The sequence below is a fragment of the Rana temporaria genome, chromosome 1, assembly GCF_905171775.1.
Source record: "Rana temporaria chromosome 1, aRanTem1.1, whole genome shotgun sequence".
NCBI classification, from domain to species: domain Eukaryota; kingdom Metazoa; phylum Chordata; class Amphibia; order Anura; family Ranidae; genus Rana; species Rana temporaria.
In genome coordinates this window covers 47,136,584-47,151,417 of record NC_053489.1, presented here as the reverse complement: position 1 = coordinate 47,151,417, position 14,834 = coordinate 47,136,584, and the positions used below count along the sequence as shown (strand labels likewise).

At 43.7% G+C, this 14,834-nt stretch overlaps 1 protein-coding gene across 4 annotated transcripts in view; it reads right to left on the bottom strand.

Annotated features, from left to right (window-relative positions):
• WDR7 (WD repeat domain 7) overlaps window positions 1-14,834 on the bottom strand; it is a 583,445-nt gene that overhangs the window by 563,718 nt on the left and 4,893 nt on the right. The gene's annotated exons all lie outside the window — the stretch shown is intronic.

Below are 14,834 nucleotides of genomic sequence, written 5' to 3'. Positions count from 1 at the left end.
CCCCCCCCACCACCACCACCATCATCATCAATGATGATGATGATGATGGTGGGGGGGGGGCTGGCTTGCGATGGTGACGGGAGCTGATTATTTTTTAATGATGATGTGTCACGGTCCGGCTGTCACGATGCTCCCCCACTGTTAGTAACAGTTCTGGCGCGCTGATAAATGTCCCGCCCTCCTCCTCTAGACCAGCTTGTGTGACAGACAGCACACTGGCTCTATCACACGAGCTAGTCTTCTAGGAGGAGGAGGGGGGGACAATTATCAACGCGCGCCCGAACTGTTAACGCTGCGATCTCCGGGATCGCTGTGTAACCGGCCGGAATTGCCTGTCAGGGTCAGGCCGGCCCTTTTAAAGTCCTCCGCGGGCCGCAAAAGGTGCCCGGAGCCGCTGCAAAGGTTCAAAAGAGCCGCATGCGGCTCCGGAGCCGCGGGTTGCCGACACCTGCTCTAGGCTCCTAGGCTGGTTTAAATGACTAGTTAAAGCGGTGTTCCACACCGTGTCGGCACCGCAGCCGTTTCCATGAGCCGTTAGGTGCATGCCACCACCATTGCGGGTAAGAGAACCCAGCAGTGCAGCCTTTAGGCTTCACGCCGGGAACCCTCCTGCACATTCGTGAGGTCCCGCTCCTCTTTCCTACTGACCCGGTGACAGGGGAGGAGGGAGCCCCACGATGACGTCATGGGCCGCAATCCTGAAAGTGGGAACAGGGTACCTGTTAAAGACAACCAATTGTGGCACCGAAAGGGGGTGGGGGGATCCAATGAGTGGAAGTTCGCTTTAATTAGGTTTCTGGTTACAGTTGTACTGTTAGGGTAATATGATCAAACTGGTGTTGCCTAGATCTTGGGGTAACTTTAGCCATATTCACTAATCTTGTGTTCCGGAGTTTGGGAAGCAGCTTCTTGGTGGAGATATCCAGTCCAGGTGTCCGGAGTCCATCACATACCCACTCTTAAAATTATCCGGCTGCGCTGTAGCCATCATTCTGCTATGGCCCAGTCAGCAAGTGGTTAAGCAAATACAAGAACAGGTAATATAATGTGATGGTTTTAATTAAATAAAACAATTTGAGTAGTTCAACTATGTGTGATTAAAGTGGAGGTTCACCCTATAAAAAATTTCTAACGCTACATCCAGCCCAGTTCTGCATATAAAATTAGACTGACCTTTTTTTTGCCGTAGATAGCGTTTAGTTAGAATCCACCGCGGCTTCTGGGTAGGGAATTGACATGACATGCCAATTGACATGCCAATTGATTGACATGCTAAACGACGGCGCGCACACAGTGCGTCAAGACTTCCCGAAGGAAGCTCGGGTCGGCTCGGCTCTATTCGGCGCCGATGCGCAGGCGCCCCGAGCCGAGCTTCCTTCGGGAAGTCGTGACGCGCTGTGTGCGCCGTCGTTTAGCATGTCAATCAATTGGCATGTCAATAGGAACGCCCACTCCCGCGGGATTCCCTACCCGGAAGCCGCGGTGGATTCTAAGACTAAACGCTATCTACGGCAAAGAAAAAGGTCAGTCTAATTTTATATGCAGAACTGGGCTGGATGTAGCGTTCAAATTTTTTCATAGGGTGAACCTCCACGTTAACCTAAAATCGGTTCTGATATCGCCGTTTTACTAACCCGACAGCTTATTATTCTAAATAGGAAACCTACATTTTGTTTGCAAATATTAAAGATTCTAACGGCACCTGTCATTTCAGATCCATCATGGCAGCGCCTGTTAGCGGGCATCCACTCACCTGCTTCTGCCACGTCCCTCGCCTTGTTGCGTCACTGTCGCATCACCAGCCTTCCCATTAAAGTGAATGAAACTGTCGGTGAGTGAACAGCGGGTCAGAGGAGGAGCCTCTGTGGGACAGAGATGACAGTTGCTCTTTAAAAATTTGAATTTTTTTTTTTTTTTTTTTTGAAAACAATTTTTATTGGTTTTACATTGACATACACTTCCGGAAAGGAAGGAAGGGAACATTAGTTGTCACAGAGTCAGCATGAGGTGGCATAGAAACAAACATTTCACACCCCCATGCCCCATCCCCTCCCGGAGCATAGCTGCACCGATCCCTCAACAGAGGGATACTTTGTCGCCAGGTGACCCAGCCTGAGCCCAGGCTGGTACACCGGCACAAACATATGGCTGTCAGCCAAAGGAACAGATAGAAACATAGCATATCATACACCTCCGACATTCACTCCAACTCACACCCACAAAAATTTGAATTTAAAATAGAGTTGATTTAAAGCAAGCCTTTTTACTAGTGATTTTAATCATGATTTCAAATCTACTTGATTTAAATCGAATACACCCTCAAAGAAATGTTGCCTATTTAAAAAAAAAAAAATGTAATACAGTAAGGCTGGGTTCGACATAGTATTTGATTCGCACCACCGTGTGCACACATCACATGCAATGTCTGTGCGATGCAAATTCAACCATACAAACTGGTGCGGGGCCTTTTTTTTTGGTCCGCACTGGAATCGGTTTGCATGGGTGTCCACACCCCATGCGATCCGATTCTAGTACCAGCTAACAGTTCGCACTGCAATCTGCAAACCGATTCGAGAGTGTCATTTGCAGAGGTCAGTGTGAACAAGTGTGCGATTAAGGGGGCGATGCGGAAACCCGCACAGGAATTGCAGGGTTACCTGCATCACACCAGTGTGAACCGCGACAAAGCGTCATAGATAGCATAGTGCTCATAGAATTAGAAACCCCTATGATTAGTTCCCTATTGTAAGAGAGTGCCAGAGATGTCGCGTCAGCCAGAATTGAGAGCCACCAACCGTTGCAAAGTTTTGGCTGGCAGCTCTCAACAGAAAGACAATTATTACTTATATATTCAGCACGTGCCGAGCAAGGTTAAATATGAATTGTGGTCTGGAAGATCTCCAGTCAAGTAGCTGTGCAGCTACAAATAAGTTTACCTGCCAAAGGATTAGTAATTATGTGCAGCCAGTCTTGTGATTTATACAGATCTGCCACGCTGCATAGCCATGAAGGTGGCACGCTTATTACCTGGAATTAGCAGCACAGCTTAAAGTAGTACTAAAGCCACATTAATTACATTAACCAGTTCCCACCCAGGCCCATTCTGACACTTCTCTCCTGCATGTAAAAATCTCTTTTGCTAGACCCCCCAAACACACACATTATATATATATATATATATATATATATATATATATATATATATATATATATATATATATATATATCTTTTTGCGATTCGGCACTGCGTCGCTTTAACTGACAATTGCGCGGTCGTGCGACGTGGCTCCCAAACAAAATTGGTGTCCTTTTTTTCCCCACAAATAGAGCTTTCTTTTGGTGGTATTTGATCACCTCTGCGGTTTTTCATTTTTGCGCTATAAACAAAAATAGAGCGCCAATTTTGAAAAAAAAAATATATATTTTTTACTTTTTACCATAATAAATATCCCCCACAAATATATAAAAAAACTATTTTTTTTTCCCTCAGTTTAGGCCGATACGTATTCTTCTACATACTTTTCATAAAATAAAAAAAAACGCAATAAGCGTTTATTGATTGGTTTCCGCAAAAGTTATAGCGTTTACAAAATGGGGGGGGGGGGGGGGGTCAGCTTTTTTATTAGTATTTTTTTTTTTACTAGTAATGACGGCGATCATCGTTTTTTTTTGGTACTGCAACATTATTTGGACAATTCGGACACTTGACACATTTTTGGGACCATTGGCATTTTTATAGCGATCAGTGCTATAAAAATGCATCGATTACTATAAAAATGCCACTGGCAGGGAAGGGGTTAACACTAGGGGGCGGGGAAGTAGTTAAGTATGTTCCCTAGGTGTGTTCTTACTATGGGGGGGGGGGGGGGTGGCCTCACTAGGGGAAATCACTGATCACTGTTCATACAGTCAGGCATTTCTCCTCTGACAGGACCGGGAGCTGTGTGTTTACACACACAGCTCCCGGTCCTTGCTCTGCAACGAGCGATCGCGGGTGCCCGGCGGCGATCGCGCACGGGAGTTAGGGACGAGCGGGGGCGCGCGCCCCTATTGGCTGCTGGGCGAGGTGATATATATCTACGTGCTCTCGCCCAGCAGAGCCGACCTGCCGCCGTAAAACTGCGGCGGCTGGTCGGCAAGCAGTTAAAGAGGAACTGCAGTCTGCTCATATAATTTGTAATAAAAACCATGAGAGTGAGATCATAAGCCTAGGCTAATGATCAGACAAGAAGATGAAGTGGGCTGTATAAGGTATTTACTGGCAGAAAATTGGAAAGATGAAATATATATATATATATATATATATATATATATATATATATATATATATATATATATATATATATATATATATATATATATATATCTGAAGTTCCACGTTAATGAATTTAATTGCACACTTAGGGCTCTTTCACACTGAGCGCCCGTACAGGTCCGTCTGTCAGTTTTTTTTGCGGAGCTATACGGGCGCTCTGTGCTCCTCTATGGAGCCGCGGTGTCAGCGGTGACTAGCCTGCTGACATCCGACCCGCTCCGATCCATCAAAGTGTGACGGAGGAAAAACCTACTTTTCCTTCTGTCTGGCGGATCGGATCGGGTGAACACGGACATACGGTCCGTGTTCATCTGATCCCCCCATAGGGGAGAGCAGAGAAAGACAGGGCGGTCCCTGCACAGTGTGCGGGGACCGCCCTGTCATCCGCCGGCTCAGCGGGGATCAACGGAGCAATCCCCGCTGAGCGAGCAGAGGTGCACGGGGCGGATCATTACTAATCCGCCCAGTGTGAAAGGGGCTCAACACTGTATAATACCCAATTTTTGGGTAAAATATAAAAAGGATGATGTTCGTACCGATACATGTCACACTTTAAAATCATGTAAGCCCGTGGAACAGCGCCAAACTAGGGTACGTAAAAATCTAAATTACTGAAGCTTTAAAAGCCTTTATAGGTTACCAGTTTAATGTTACACAGGAGACAGGAGGTCTAGGGCTAAAATGATTGCTTTCGCTCAATCGTTCTTGGCGTTGCCTCACATGTGGTGTGTTCACCGTTTACATATGCGAGCGGGATTGACATATGCGTTCGCGTTTACACACAAGCACAGGGGAGAGGAGGCTCTTTTTTTTGTTTTATTCAAAACATTATTTATTTTTACACCGTCTCAAATGACCAAAAAGTCAGCTCTCCTCTGGGCTCCAATACAGCCGATCACACAGATCAGTCTGATCGGCTGCTTTCCTGGCCGTTTCTGGGATCGAAGAGAGGGTGGAACAATGTTAGTGCCGCTCTGTGTGGCGCCGCTGTCTCTGCCAGTCGCAGCGCTCCCAAGCATCATCCTGTTAGAATCACTTTAACCGAGGATGTCATGTGATGTCATAAGGGTAGGAAGTGGTTAAAGGGTCACTAAATGAATTTTTTTTTTTTCTAAATAGCTTCCTTTACCTTACTGCAGTCCTGGTTTCATGTCCTCAATGTTCGTTTTTGCTCTAATCCTTCTCCGTTTTGAACACTTCCTGGTTGTCTGTTTCCTTATAACCACAGTGCTGGGAGCTTTCTCTCTGTGGTCACTAGTCAAGGAGGTGTGATTACTGTGTGTCTAAAACCCCTCAGCACCAATCAGTTTCGTTTTACAAACCATCACTGCCCTGTATTGGCTCTAAATCTCTGTACATCACAGAGCAGGAAACAGCATGCAAAAACGAAACTGAAACTATAGGTACATTATATGATTAATTTTTATCTATTTTTAATTATTTTTAAAAGGAATCAGTTAACTATTATGTCTCTATACCCTGTAACCAGTCATTTCAGCAAAACAAAATGTTTTCCTTTACAACTCCTTTAAGTATTAATAAAGAGCATTAATCACAGACTCAAAAACACTGCATTAGTATTCTTGTTAGAAAAAAAAAGCCAGTCAGGAGGCGAAAACATCGGCTTCATGCTGACTGCAAAACTGAAAGACCACATCACTGGGCACCAGTGGCAGCTGGTGACGTTTTAGGATTGGGGGGGGGGGGGGGCACCAGGCCTCACCCTTCCTTTTTTTTACCCCTCCCACTTGGCGAAAATGGGTGCAGTTTCAGCGGAATGGTGGCCGTGGCTCTAAGGTGTGGTTAGAGTCTAAAATGAACAAAGGATGGGGGGGGGGGGGGGGACAGAACACAGCAGGCCCAGATCATACACAACAGAAATATGCGTATCCCCTTCAGCGGCAGCTAGTCAGTTCCCGAGAAATCTCTGTGTTCAGTGAAGAGGGGGAGGGGCCTCCCATCTCCACAAGGGGATTGGCCCTCACTTTTTGTAGCCCACCGGAAGTGACGTCGGCCTTACACTGAAAACAAAGCACCTGGCCGTAGTGATACACTATGGAAGCTGTCCGGCGTGATGGACTACGTCACAAAGCAGCTCCAAACCCTGCAAACGATGCACCTCATCTGCAAACTCGTGATTGCATAGACGTGGCGCTTCCCATAGTGCACTGCCAGGGAAGGGGGGGGGGTTTGGGTGTTGCCCAGGCGCCCCTTATGGACGGGCCTTGAGACATGCATGCTCCAAGGAGGGAGCTGGCTTCTGGATAGTGTGTCCAACCAGTGGCATAATATTTTATTATTTATTTCTTTACACATAAGGCTGCATTCACACCTAAGCGACAGCCGCGTACGCGTGTAGCGGCAGATTTGCCGCGATTACAAATGTATCTTTTTTTTTTTTTTTCTAAAGTATTCCCATTGCTGTCTATGGGAAAACGCGCCTGTCGCGTGAAAAAAAGGGTCCGGGACTTTTTTTCAGGCGACAGGCGTTGCGCGTCTATGAGATGTGAAACATCTCCATAGACGGCAATGGGAATTCTCCCCTCTAGCGACAGAAGCGTCCCGCGTCGGGCGTTTTGTCGCTTAGGTGTGAATGCAGCCTTAGGTGAGGAATGTCAAAATTTACCTGGACATGAAGCAGTTAAAGAGGTTGTAATATAAATATCTACCTGGCTATGCATCACTATAAAAAGAAGGAGTATAAATCACAAGACTGGCTTAAAAAAAAAAAAATATTGAAATGGTTTGCAAGTATGACGAAACGTGTGCGTCCCCTTTATGGATTACAACTAGAGGTCGACCGATATATCGGCCGATATTTGGCGTTTTTTAATTAATCGGCATCGGCCGATTTGTGCTTTAAAAAAGCCGATTTAAACTTCAGCACCGCGACTTGCAAAAAGCTTCTGTAATAGAAGTCAATGCAAGTTGCCTGAAGTTTGCCCTAGAAGACTTCTCTCTCTCCTGGGCAGACTGCCAAGTTTTGAGAAAAGAGATACAATGCTGCTACTTATCAATGAACTGAACTCCATGTAGGAGAATTCTCAGTGTAACCATTTAAAGGCTAAATCTTTTTTGACACTTGTAGCTTACAAGTAAAAATCCTGTATTTTCTGCTAGAAAATTACTTGGAACCCCCAAATATTATATATTTTTTTTTTAGCAGAGACCCTAGGAAATAAAATAGCGATTGCTGCAATATTTAGGCTGCATTCACATTGTAACGCCGCGTACGCGGCGTATTTTGCCGCAATTTGTTTACTTTTTTTTTTTTTTTACAGATAATTTCCATTGATGTCTATGCCTGAACGCCAATGCCGCCTGAAAAAAAAGGGTCCGGGACTTGTTTTCAGGCAGCAGGCGTACAGCGTTTCGGCATGAGATGTGAACCATCTCATAGACATCAATGGAAATTCGCCCCTATAGCGGCACGAGCGTCACGCTTCAGGCGTATATACGCCGAGGTGTGAATGCAGCCTAAATGTTACACGGTATTTGCGCAGCGGTCTTTCAAACACATTTTTTGGGGAAAAAATAAACTTTAACAAATAAAATAAAAAATAACTAAACAGTAAAGTTAGCCCATATTTTTTTTTTTTCGTCCAAAATTTTTCATTACCTGTTTTTGTGTATTACATTACATTTTATTTATTTATATATATATATATATATATATATATATATATATATATATATATATATATATATATATATATATATATATATATATATATATATATATATATATATATATATATATATATATATATATATATATATAAATAAAATGTAATACACAAAAACAGGTAATGAAAAATTTTGGACGAAAAAAAAAAATATGGGCTAACTTTACTGTTTAGCCCAAAAGCGCCTGAAAAAAAAAATCGGCCTAACATATCAGCCCAAAAAAAAAAAAAAAAAAAAAAAAAAATAATCGGCATCATAAATCGGCTAACGGCCGCTGCGATTTCTAAATATCGTCATCGGCCAGAGAAAAACCCATATCGGTCGACCTCTAATTACAACTATTTTTAGTTGTATAGGATTTGAGCCCTGACTGGTTGTTTACCACCACCCATGCAGCCCTGGTGCTCCCTTCAACAGCCACAGCTACTTTATGAACACAGCTTGCTTGTCTTTCACGGATGAAGTGAATTCCCAGTACTGTAAAGAATCTAAGAGAAGCATGATGGTATCACAGTGCCTCCAGGGGATTTTCTCTTCTCAAGTGCACGGAACATCTGCGGCGTTTCATTGCACAGTGTTAGGATAGAAGATTAAAACGTGCAACATGTACACAGGAGTAATAAAATAAAAATCTAGAGTGTAAAACACTAAAACAAGTAAAAAATAAATAAATACAAATTTGAACAATAGACCAAACGTAGCTAAAATATGAATAAAAAAAAAAAATGCAGAGGGTTAAAAAAGCAGTTGCATTTAATAAATGTAAATCAGCACAGCCCATTTCCTTGCTCAGTAGCTGTGATCATATAATACATAACAGGACTCAATCTATTAGGATGAACTGAAATGCTGCCTGCTGCAGATAACATTTCAAAGTATTGATCGATATATTAAAAGAGTCAAATAGTCATCTGGGTGATGTTATGATATTAAACCACTTCCACCTCTAATCAGACAGACAAATTCGCCCTGAAATACATTCTCGTACAGACGCTCCGATCCCTAAGGGGCCCCTTCATTTAAAAAGGAAGCAACAAGATCGCTAAAAAAAAAAAAAAAAAAAAAAAAAAAAAAAAAACACGACGTAGTCTAACTAGTCCAATTAAAGTAGAATATTGCTTTCAAATAAGGAGCTGGTAAAATGTATAAACAAATTAAAAGTAAGGCCACTTTCACACCGAGGCGCTTCTAAACTGCCAGTAAAAACACTGAGCGCTTTTGAAGAGCTTTTCAGGTGCTTTTGAAGCGCTTTCCATTCATTTCAATGGAGAGGGGAGTTTTTCACAGCCCTGCCAGCACACTGCCCCAGTATGAAAGCATTCATTGATTTAAATGGAAATACGTTTTCGTGAGCTTTTTAGGCGCTGTTTTTAGAGTGAAAGCGACTTAAAAGCGCCTCAGTGTGAAAGTGGTCTAAACCTGAAAACGAATAGCTAGGAGTCTGAGATTTCGTGGGTGGGGTTGTAGTTTAAGGATGTTGTTTTAAAGGAGGTTCATGTGAATTAAAGCGGTTGTAAAAAGGAAAAAAATGTTTTCCTTTAAAAATAACAAACATGTTATGCATTTCGTTTTGCACAGAGTGGCCCCGATCCACGTCTTCTGGGGTCCCTCTGTGGCTGTCTCTGGTCCTCCATGCAAGTACTGACCACAGTCATGCGAGAGGTCTCATATGGTGGTGAGTAATTGCAGGTGCTCTCCCGTGATACAGCGAGCGACCACAGCCACTCACTGTATCGCTCGGCCCCGCCCCTCGGCGTGCCGCATCACTGGATGCGATTGACAGCAGCACCAGCCAATGGCTGCGCTGCTCTCAATCCATCCGCTCTACCCAATCAGAGGTCAGTCTGAGCCGCAAAGAGGATCTCGGGACCACGCGGAACTTTCGACCGGTCAGGTAAGTAAAACGGGGGCTCGGGGGGGGGGGGGGGGGGGGGCGACATCAGATGTTTTTTTCACCTTAATGCGCAGATTGCATTAAGGTGAAAAAAAAATTAATTTACAACTCCTTTAAAAGCGGAGTTTCACCTATTTTTGAGAGGTGGTCTTAACCACTTCAGCCCCGCACCATTTTGCTGGTCAATGACCGGGCCACTTTTTTGGGATTCGGCATTGCGTCGCTTTAACTGACAATTGCGCGGTCGTGCGACCTGGCTCCCAAACAAAATTGTAATTTTTTTTCCCACAAATAGAGCTTCCTTTTGTTGGCATTTGATGACCTCTGCGTTTTTTATATTTTGCGCTATAAACAAAAATAGAGTGACTATTTTGAAAAGAAAAAAAAAAAAAATAATATTTTTAACTTTTTGTTATAATAAAAATATTCCCCAAAAATTTATAAAAAAAAAAAATAAAAAAAAAAATGTCCTCAGTTTAGGCCGATCCGTATTCTACATATTATTCGAAAAAAATAAATAAATCGCAATAAGCGTTTATTGATTGGTTTGCGCAAAAGTTATACCGTCTACAAAATAGGGTATAGTTTTATGGCTTTTTTAATAATTTTTATTTTTTTATTTTTTTTACTAGTAATGGTAGCAATCAGATTTTTATCGGTACTGCGACCTTATGGCGGACACTATTGACACATTTTTGGCACCATTGGCATTTTTATAGCGATCAGTGCTATAAAAATGCAATGAATATTGTAAAAATGTCACTAGCAGGGAAGGGGTTAATTATGTTCCCTCATTGTGTTTTAAATGAAGGGGGATGGGACTGACTAGGGGAAATGATAGATCGCTGTTCATACATTGTATGAACATGCGATCAGTCATTTCTCCCCTGAAAGAACATGGGAGCTGTGTGTTTACACACACAAAGCTCCCGGTTCTCACTCTGTCACGAGCGATCGCGGGTGCCCGGCGGTGATCGCGCCCACCAGGCACTCGCATCAGCACCAGGGGCTAGCAGTGGGGCGCACGCGCGTACCTAGTGGCCGCAATGCAAAATCACATTACGTGATTTTGCGCAGCCGAGCTGCAGCCGTAAAACTACGGTGGGCGGTCGGCAAATGGTTAAATGAAAGACAATCTAGGTTTTTGGATATTAAAATTTTTAGTTAATTTTTTACTTTTTTGGAGGTACCGAGTGTACTTCCGATCCAGCCGGGCAACGATATCACGTTCCCTTCTGCGGCGAGCTCCCCTGTTGCCTTCTGGGACCTGCGTGTGTCCCAAAAGACAGACGGCCATTCACAAAGCGCTGCGCAACTCGCGCATGTGCAGTAGGAAACCGGCAGTGAAGCTGCAAGGCTCCACTGCCAGTTTCCCTTAGTTGGAATGGCAGCGCCGGCACCCAATCTGATGGACGGATCGGCCTCGGGGGACCGACATCGTGGGCTCCCTGGACAGGCAAGTGTCCTTATTAAAAGTCAGAAGCTACAGTGTTTGTAGCTGCTGACTTTAAAAAACAAAAATAATTTTTCGGCTGGAACACCTCTTTAACCACTTCCATACCAGGCACTTACGCAGCTTCCCGCCCAAGCCAAGTTTCAGCTTTCAGCACTGTCGCACTTTGAATGGCAATTGCGCGGTCATGCTACACTGTACCCAAACAAAATTGGCGTCCTTTTTTCCCCACAAATAGAGCTTTCTTTTGGTGGTATTTGATCACCTCTGCGATTTTTTTTTTGTTGCGCAACAACTAAAAAAAAAAAAGACTGAAAATTTGGAAAAAAAAATACGTTTATTTTTTTCTGTTAATTTTTTTGTAAATACGTTTTTTCTTTAAATTACGGGCACTGATATGGCGACACTAATGGGTACCGATGAGATGGCACTGATGGACATCGATGAGGTAGTACTGACGGGCACAGATGAGGTGGCACTGATTGGCGGCGCTGGTATGCGGCACTGATTGGCGCGCTGGTATGCGGCACTGATGGGCACACATAGGCGGCACTGATGGGCACACATAGGCGGCACTGATGGGCACACATAGGCGGCACTGATGGGCACACATAGGCGGCACTGATGGGCACACATAGGCGGCACTGATGGGCACTCATAGGCGGCACTTATGGGTGGCACTGATGGATACTTATGGGTGGCACAGATGGGCACTGATAGGTGGGCACTGGGCATGGATGGGCACTGTGGGGTGGCACTGATGGACACTGGGGTGGCACTGATTTTGCCAGGTTGCCAGTCAGTGCCCATTTGTGGGCACTGATTGGCATTTTTTTTGAATGCTTTTTATTATTTTTTTAGCAGGCGTGGCTGTGTGCGACGGAGTGCTGGATACACAGGAAGCAGATCACGGCTCTATGTAATTCAGCGACGCTCGCTCCTCTTCCCTCAGACAGCAGGGATCGGCGTATAACACGCACACACAATTTTCCCCTGATTTTAAGGGGGAAAAGGTGCGTGTTATACACACCGATAAATATGGTATTTTCCACCATAGTTTGCAAATAAATTCTTTCCAAATCAGACAATGTGATAGTTAAAAAATTCGAGCATGCTTTAATTTTTTATGTCGTTTTTCAAAACGTTGTTTTTTGTGTCATAAAAAATGACAGTGTGTAGGCTAAAACAACGTTTAAAACGACATTTGTAAACCCGCGCATGCTCAGAAGCAAGTTGTGACGCGAGCTTGAATGGAACAGAGTGCCGCCGTATGTGCTGAACGTAACCGCGCTTTGCTAGAGCATTTTGAAAAAACTATGGTGTGTAGGCAACGTTGTTTTTTAAAATGAAGTTTGAAAAACGTCGTTTTTTTTTTCATGCTAAAAATTAACAAAATTTCATCACAAAAAACGACCGTGTGTACACGGCATGAGTCCTTAGTTTTAACTAAAATTCCATTTTACTTTTAATCAAATTTAAGTCTTTTGACAAAAATGCCATTTTAGTTTTAGTCGTATTTTAGTCATCTCAATTGTTTTAGTTTTAGTCTTATTTTAGTCGACTAAAATAGTAATTTAGTAGACGAAAATGTTAGGCCGCGTACACACGATCAGTCCATCCAACGAGAATGGTCCGAAAGACCGTTTTCATCTGTTAACCGATGAAGTTGACTGATGTGCCTACACACCATCAGTTTAAAAACCGATCGTGTCAGAACGCGGACACGTAAACCACATACGACGGCACTATAAAGGGGAAGTTCCATTCGGATGGCGCCACCCTTGGGGCTGCTTTAGCTGATTTTGTGTTAGTAAAAGACGATTTGCGCTTTTCTGTCTGTTACAGCGCGATGAATGTGCTATTTCCATAACGAACACTAGTTTTACAAGAACGAGTGCTCCCGTCCCCTCATTTAGTCTGAGCATGCGTGGATTTTGGTTAAATTTTAAAGCAAGTTCTCTTTTTTGGACCGAAGGACAACTGACCGATGGGGCCCACACACGATCGGTTTGGACCGATGAAACTGAACTTCAGTCCGTTTTCAACGGTTTTGTCCGATCGTGTATACAAGGCCTTATAGTCGACTAAATTAAGGCTGCTTTAGAAAATACAGGCTGTACTGTACTACATTTGCTCTTCGTGGTCAGTGGAAGTTTTCCCACATACTGTGCAGCCAACACACAGGGAGGACTCCGCTGTTATCACAAACCAAAACACTCAAACTCAACTGCACACAATATTGTAAATTAAAACAAACATGACGACACAAGGTGATAAAATGGTGAACTTCTGAACTGAACCGGCAAAAACTCATATAAACACCAAGACTAAGTTATGAGCCTTACGCTTTTCCATTAAAAACGCAGCTTTAGAAACAGCGATTTGCAGCATATTTTCCTCTGTTTTTTTATGTTTTAAGGTTCAGGCTAAGAGAATTAAACGTTTAAAAAATAAAATTTTATACAATGTTTTCTTATGCATTTTTGATATTGATCTTCCTTCCCTTCCCAACCTGGTTTGCTTTTTTCCCTTTTTGGATCGGTTACCTATAATCCTAATAAAAACTGATTGAAAAATGTATATGTATGTATGTATGTATGCATGTATGCACGTAACACACACACACACAGTATCTCACAAAAGCGAATACACCCCTCACATTTTTGTAAATATTTTATTCTATCTTTTAATGTGACCACACTGAAGAAATGACACTTTGCTACAATGTAAAGTAGTGAGTGTACAGCTTGTATAACAGTGTACATTTGCTGTCGCCTCAAAATAACTCCACACACAGCCATTAATGTCTAAATCACTGGTAACAAAAGTGTGTACACCCCTAAGTAAAAATGTCGAAATTGGGACAAAATTGTCAATATTTTGTGTGGCCACCATTATTTTCCAGCACTGCCTTAACCCTCTTGGGCAAGGCTCGACAAACCCGCATGCCAGGTCGCAATTGCAGAGATGCAGCCTGTCACATATGCGTTCGCTTCCTGGCTCCTAACTTTTGTAGCGCCCCCTTTACTTTTAGTAAGGGCACTACGCTAAAGTTAGTGGGAGAATGAGAGAGGTAAGTTGCTCTCATTCTTGATTATGTTAAATTTGGCTGTCGCCAAATCTGGATTATTCTGTGGGTCAGACTGCATTCTAAGGATGCGGTACCATCCCTGGGCGGCAGGTGGCACCAGAGAGGTCCTGGCGGAGCCGCTTCTTCTCAGCAGCCAATTAGGGGAGTTTTACCTTGCAGGGCATGCTGGGGTGGAGTATTTCTGTGGCGGAGGCCATTGTTCTTGGTTCTTCGTGGGTTCCAGGTGCGGCACCCACCTTTAGGGTGTGCGCACATCGCGGGCCCCGCCACTATGGCCTACCTGGCCTGGGGTCAAGCGCTACGCGGAGTTCCTGACTGTGGGCCCTTCTGGCCTGGAGCAACTGATGCCACAGAGGGGTACCAGTGACTGACTGGGTCCCCCTTCTATTGAGAA